This window comes from Hirundo rustica, chromosome Z (genome assembly GCF_015227805.2).
Source record: "Hirundo rustica isolate bHirRus1 chromosome Z, bHirRus1.pri.v3, whole genome shotgun sequence".
Lineage (NCBI taxonomy): Eukaryota > Metazoa > Chordata > Aves > Passeriformes > Hirundinidae > Hirundo > Hirundo rustica.
This window is the reverse complement of record NC_053488.1, coordinates 26120939-26128577: the sequence shown is the minus strand read 5'-3', so window position 1 is coordinate 26128577 and position 7639 is coordinate 26120939.

The following is a 7639-nucleotide window of genomic DNA, read 5'->3' as shown; positions in this document are numbered from 1 at the left end:
TTGGTTTTTGAGTGTTTTTTTTTGTTTGTTTGCTTTTTGTTGTTGTTGTTGTTGCTGTTGTTTTGGTTTTGTGTGTGTGTGTTTTGTTTTGTTTTTTCCTGAATTTCTTGAGGGTACCCCAAAACCAAACTACCCATCTCTTTTGGAGGCAGCCTCACAAAACATTTCAGTTTTCCTCTCATTGACTGCTGAATGAACAACCATGGCCTGTTTAAATAAATGAAGTAATATTTGAGATAGCTAAAACAAAGCATGACAAACTCCAGCCCTGTTCCACTAAGTCACCTCCCTGATGTTTATTTAGGTTTTGGATATATATTTTAGTGGTCCTTTTCCTCCCGTTCCAGCTCCAAGAACAAAAGCACACCTGTGCTTCACTGTGACACCAAAGCAGCTGGAAGAGGTGTTTGTTTTCTGCTGCAGGGGAGCGAAGGCCAAAAGCCAGGCCTTCAACTGATGAATTATTCCTTCTGCTTGAGGAAACAAAATAAAATCAAGTATCAACAGAAATTCATGTAGGAAATGCCAACACCCTGGGTGCCCTTTCAACATAGGACTGCCTATTCTGGGCTACTGTTACTTCTCTCTTTTTGCAAGTATATTGACATATATTACCTAGACTTGTTATAATTACACCCTGTTGCTTAAGACACCTCATCTATTATACCAAAATAAACTTTTTTTTTTTAGGTCTTTCCTAACAAAGTAACATAGAAGACATCAAAAATATGCATCATAATTATGGTGTTCGGATCTTTCGTCTTTGTCAATTCAGCTCTTTTTCCCGAACTGCCTTTCTGTTTTGATTTTTTTCCCCCTTGATAATTAATCTTCTCTTTCTTTTCACCAATTACTATCCTCTGTGGGAAAGAATATTGAAATAAATAAATAAATAGAAAGGTAAAAATTAAAACTGAGATCTGGTTACTAAAAAGGGAGGAGGTGAAACAATTTTAAGCTCAGGTCATGGGACTGTAGAGAGTTCTGCTTGTTACCACCAGTTTGGTGACTTGCTGTTTTAATAGTGGGAGTTTTATGGCAGGAGATTTCTTCTCACCTTCCCAGCCAGATGCTGACTTTTGGCTGTTTCAGCAGTGGGAAACTGTATGCGTGTGTGGTTATTTCTGCTGCTCACTCACTTAACACCCTCTTCTCCTCTGGTTCCAGGAAGATTCTACAGGCTCTTGGTTCTCCTCATCATTCCAGGTAAAATCCTCTGTCCTGACCATCAGGACACGAAAGCCTACATTTGCCTACATTGCTTAGGAGTCCTGGGAGGAGGGAATAAATGTTTGGACTAGACCGAGAGGGGATAATTACTAAATGGAAATAAATGAAAAATCATTTATTAATTCTATTATCTTTAAAAATGTATTGCTTTTTAATTCAGACTGAATGTCAGGATTTTTTTTTTCCTTGAGATGACAATGGCAATTTGCACTCCTGAGATATTATCCACCTGACTGCAGGATTGTTATCAGAGCATAAATAAGACAACTCCAAGTATATGGGGGGAAAAAAAGAGAAACATACCACCTTCACAAGACTTCTAGATAATTTGCCAGCACTAATATCTTGTCTTTGCTAGATGCCATGGATGATCAAAAGGGGGGAAAAAAAAATCTGACAGCTTCTTTACATGTTCTCCAGTGCATTATGAACCAATCATTCCTAATCAATCCCTGTTTCTGGAATATGCCAACACAATACATCCAAAATTAGGGAGATACTGTGATACTTCAGCAGTGTGGGTTCTTGTTTTAGAGCTGGACCAGAGGATCTCTCTGAATTTTTGTGTGAGATGCTTGCTGTTCTGAAAAGAAATTGATGAAATTATTTAAAGGCTACCCATGCAGTGAAAATCAGAATGAGTTTAAAAAGAAATTGCATGAAAGGAGAAAATATGAAGCCAGCCAGGGCCGAGCCTTCCAGATCTTCAGCCCAAAAGTCTTCTCCAAGCAATGACTGAATATGGTATGTTGGACCCATACAAAGGCACTGAGACAGTGATTTCTTCATTTTCAGAAGTATAAAGCTTAAAGAGATACAGCATGTGTAAAAAGAGGTCATACAAAGCTCCATCAAGAGAAGTCAGAATTTTTGTCATTGTTTCCCTGTGTTTCGTCTTTGTATGAGGGTATCTTTTGTTTGGGTTTCAATTTGTTTAGTAATTGATTTGAATTTTTGGTTGGGTGTATTTTTAGCACTAATAGGATTGTAAACACATTATTTAGGAGAATATATCTCTGTGCATCTAATTGTGCATATGTAATGCATACCTTATTAATTTAGAAAAAATGAAATAATTACAAGAAATTAAACCAGTCAATTAATTTTCTGTTGGTTTCCAAGTTATATTTGCAGTTTCACACTGAAAACTTTCTAAAAGCCAAGTTCAGGGCTCAAAACCCAGCAGAAACCACTGCATCCTTTGAAGGTAGCTATATTACAGGAAAAAAAAAATTACTTTTTATGAATATATTATATTAATTCAAACTCCAAGGCTCTGTTATCACTCAGAGTTCCCATTGTCAACTGATGTACCCTGGATAAATTGAAGAGCATTATTTATTACCTTATAAACCAATTGAATAAAGTAATAAAAAATTAAAAGTGATATTAATTGGGCCAGGACTGAATTAACTTTTCAACCTCTGACAAAATTGTGTTGCTATTTAGTTGAAGTGCTTTATGCTTCTACAATGCCTTACGTTTTTCAGTGGGTGCAGACTCTATAATGATATCATAATATTTAGACAGGTGACTGGGTTTAAAACCTTATTTTTTTTTTCTTCCCTTTTGGCAGAGATGGAGATAGTATGCTTAGTTATAGATAATCTATCACCCTAATTCTACCATCACATCATCCAACTGCAATTCATTCCCTCCAGACACGTGTTTTCTTGACAGATGGAAGCTTTGATTTTACACGAACCTGAGTTTGCTGCACCAGATCTTATTTATTTATATGTCCCAACTACTGCACCACAGCTGAAGAGCTTCATTCTTAAAACACTTGCCCTTTAAGCAACCCTGGCAAGTCAAGGAATGACATTATTTCATTTGAACACAGGGGAAATGGTGGCATTGAGAGATAAGTGGCTTTTCTTTGAGAAAGCCTGCAACAAAGCAGAGACGAGAATTTTTCAGATAATCATAATAATTACAAGAAATTATGGTATACACTGTGCAATATTAAAGTGACAGATTAAGGGCATTTGTTTGTCTCCTCCACTAAAACAACCTTTTATTTTTTAGATAATACTGCATATTATTCCTAATTATTTATTGTTTTCTATTTTTCAGAATAGGAAATGCAACAGAGATCTTTTAAATCAAGTAAGAGGAGACATGATTTTGAATTATCCTTTCTAAAACTGGCCTGCTAATGCAATAAAGTGATACTTCAGAGAGAAAGTTATCAATCCTGTGGTTCTGTGATTACTGTATATTAAAATTCCATTTTCCATACCTTTACAAAAATAAAAATTAGGTAATAAGCTGATAATATTCATTATGGTGTATGCTATAGAACTTATTTTCCTAGTCTTTCAAGATGATTTTGTAAAGACAGTGATCTAAAATACAGTTTGAGATGATGGGAAAAAAAAATAATTCTTTCCCTTCTTTTGTCTTCCTCTTTCATTCTGTTGTCACTCTCCTTAAAATGCCTTTACACTGAAGTTATGTTTGTTTAGTATTGAACTAAATTAATATTTTCTTCCCAAAATCCACTCCATAGCCAAAGAAAAGGAACAAACAAAATGACACAAATTATAGCATATAGCACCTTAATCCAAATTTAAAATGTAGTAATGGATCCAATTCTGACATTACTGATACCACTTCTTTTTGATGTGGATTGAAAATAAGGCCACAGTAGGTTAAAGGAAGTTCTGAACTTAATGAGAATCACAGCATAACATTTAGTATATTGAAAGAATTGGATCACTACTGCCAAGATTATTTGGAACTGCAGTCTGTCCCCCAGGGGAGAGGCCCATAACTCTCCAGTATCAGTCCCTGACTTATCATCATCAGCTCAGTAGCACTGCAAGCTTCTTCTGCTTTAATTTCAAGCCATAAACTTTCTAAACTCCATTTTATGTCCAAGATTTTTCTCCTTTTCTTCCACCCCACAGAGAAACTTTCTGTAATCCTCCTATTCCAGTAGCTAGAGAACCTACACAGATGTTACACATATATCTATTCATCTCTCATTCACATCCATTCACTCTTGGGCAAAAAAAAGGTTCCTCCAGTCTGATTACATCTCTTCTTTTCTTGGTGTTCAGCCACACAGGGTATTATTAATAAGAATTGTATAGCAGGGTTAAAGAGTATAACTGGGTTTTTTGTTGTTGTTCTCGTGGTGGAATTCTTACCCCATTTTTGTTTTAAGCACATAGTCTAACCTTTACTTCATGCAATAATATTGCCCCTTCTCTACCTCTGACAAAAACACTTTGTGTCATCCTTCCTGAAATACCATTCACCTTTTGACTGCATTACTGTATCTGTGGTCCAAAATAATTCTGTGATAGTATAAACCAGCCAAGACCAAATTTTTTCTGGCATAGGTCCCTGTGTTCTCAGCAGAAACTCTGTTCACCCCCTTGCAGTTCCGAGGTACATTCTGTTTTTCTCTACCATCATTTGTTACAGATTTATTTCATCTTTCTCCATTACAGATGGCCAGTCTCCACATAACTCCCATTGAGATGTCTCAGTGCCTTGTACAATATCGTTAATATTTCTCTATTTCTACTTGCACTGACAGATCATACTAGCATTTTTCATGGTCCCTCCACACTGATGCCTAATACTCTTCCCCTTTAGTCTCCCTGGTTGTCTCCAGCTTAATCACCAGTCTGGGGCAGAAACCCTTGTTATGAATTTCCTGCACTAGCGCATCAACATTGCAACCACATATTCATCCACTGTGTGCTCACTTGCACTGTGGCTTTTTTGTGCATTTTTTTCCAGCAATCTTAAATTCCAACAATCCTAAATCAAGAAAATTCCAGACTACTCAGTTTGGGGATTTTCTTAAATGTATACCCCCATAAAAATTCTCCCTTCCTTCTAGAATATGGATGATTTTCTCCTGCAAGAAGGCCTCATACCCTATTGAAATAAGACCAAATACCCCCATATCATGTGTTACTTTCCCTGTTTCCAAAATATGTTTCCTAAATCATCTTATCTTCATGCATGCAACATCATTCCCTAATTTGATGGAATTTCAAATGAGAACTTTTATGTACTTAAGATTAGTGACATTTCTAAAGGCTTTGCAATATATACACCCTTTAGGCTGCAGAGGAAATTTCTAAAGTAACCTTTTGAAATTTTTAAAGTAACCATAGAATCTTAGGTGTCCATGTACGTGACCTGCTGCCTGTCGCGGTGTCCCTCGTGCGCTTGGAAGCGCTGGCCCACAGGCTAGCTCAGAATCTTCATCGCAGCTCACGTGCTATGGGTCAGGGTTGCTAGTCGCACTAGCTCCCTCCTCCCCATGGATACTTGGTTCCCCCACACCCAGAGTAGGACAAGATGTTGCTGGAACCACAGCTATGGATAGAAGAGCGACTCCCTGAGCAGGGTTGAAAGGGCTTTATTATGGGGGAGACCCAAAGGGAGCTCCACACCTGACTGCTGCTGCTCGGGAGAGCCCTGAACAAGGGTTGTGCATGACCTTTTAAACAGGGGAGGACCAAGGGGTGGTAACAACTCAACAAGCAATCAGGAAAACTTGGGGTGGAACTGGGGGTGTAACCTTACAACAGGGGAGCCAGTCAAAGATGAGGAGAAGGAGATTTCCCAGGCACCAGCCTATCACTCAACGCCCTCCCTGGAGGTTTCCAGAATCCAGGGAAGGGCCCTGGAGTGACAGACAGGGCGCCCGAGGGGAAGAGAGAGAGGATTGACAACAGCAGGTGAGTGGTAGGGTGACTGACAGATAGCCGAACATTACATAACAAATATAAGGGGGAAAAACCAACAAGGAGAATGGGGGGTACATGGAACAAACCGTTACAGAAACTTCTTATGAAAAACTGTTAACTGCTTACACAAAACATGATAAACCAAATAAATCAAATTTTGCACCATCACAGCTGCCATTAAGAAGGGTTGAAATAATTAATGTGTTTGTAAGAATCTGAAAACCTAATGAAAAAAAGGAAGGGGAGGCCAGGGGAGACCAGGGGAGGGGAGGCCACTTAGCTGCTAAGTGGCTTCTCCAGTGGAGATGGGGCAGCCAGTGGATCCACCATGCACAAGGGTCAACCCCCAACAGGTTCCAGGGGTCTTCAGCTTGCATGGATTGAACGCCTGCACATTTCAGGGGAAGAGTAGTCCTGAACCAGAAGGGTTCTTGGGGGATCATGAACTATGCAAATCAATTTTTTTAATGGAAATAAACTCATGGTTTGTGGGTTATTAGATGTTGGGTGCATGTAAGGTGCATGTAAGGTTGCATGTTTTCTTAAGCTGGGAAGGTCTCACTGTCAAATCACATCCTCCTCAGGACACAACTGCAGGTATCGCCCTGAAAGTGGGAAAAGAAACTGGATGAAACCCTCCCCTGTGAGGCCCTTCCCAAGGAGCTTTACAGACACGCACCTCTCTCTTCTGCAGCCTCCATTGTTGCAATGTATTAATGGGTTTATATTTCATCGTATTTGTAATGTTTTTTCCTCGGTGTCACGTGATCTGTCCTTGCCCAGCAGTGCACATCCCCCACACTGAAATGTAACCCAGCCCTGTTCCCCGCCCACTTTATCCCTGATTGGGTAGTGTCTTGTTCCTGCCTCTGGGCCCTGCCCCCTGGGGAAAAAGCCCCGACACGGAAGGGGCGAGCTCCCTCTCACACCAGTGAGCCATTGGGAAGGGCTCCAGCCAAGCAGGGCAGGACTCGAGAATAAAAGCTGTAATATCCCATCCGGTGAAAGAGAGCAGATTCTTTTACTTTTGCCATTGGTCATCTAGTCTTGTGAAGAAATACAACACTACATCATCTCTTCCTCAGTTTTACCAATCCCTGGCTTTATTTTTTCCCACCTGGGTCTTGGCTAGTGTTTATATGTGCCTGGATTCCCTGCCATAAAAGACCCAGACACACTGTTATGGGAGCCTCATGGGAACGCAGTTACTAAACAGGATGAGCAAAGCCTAATTTAAACATATCCCATTAAAATAAATAACAGAGAATGTGAGATACATCATTCAGTGTGCCCTGTAAAACTGGTTGTAATTTTTATGCTAAACAATTGTAAAACAGAAATATTTTTCCTCTGTGGGAGATTAGGGATAAGCGATCAGAAGATACCGTGTTGTACAGGTAGACAGAACCCCTCCCTCAACACTTAGTTGTTTAGTGTCCTTGATTAGCTAAGCAACACGTAGTTTGTAACGTAAGCAGACGGAAGTGATGTAGCAAACAGAAGTTTTATAACCCCATGTAAGCAGTTAATAAACACCATTTGCCGTCCACCACACTGGTGTCTGTGAGCTGATGGACTGAGCAGCCTGGCTGTGGCTGCCCTGTTGCTCCTGAACCAGGTCGCTACGCCTCAGTGGAGGCAGCAAGTGGTGCTGAAACCTGGGACATTGCCCGGGACAACGGGAGTCGCCT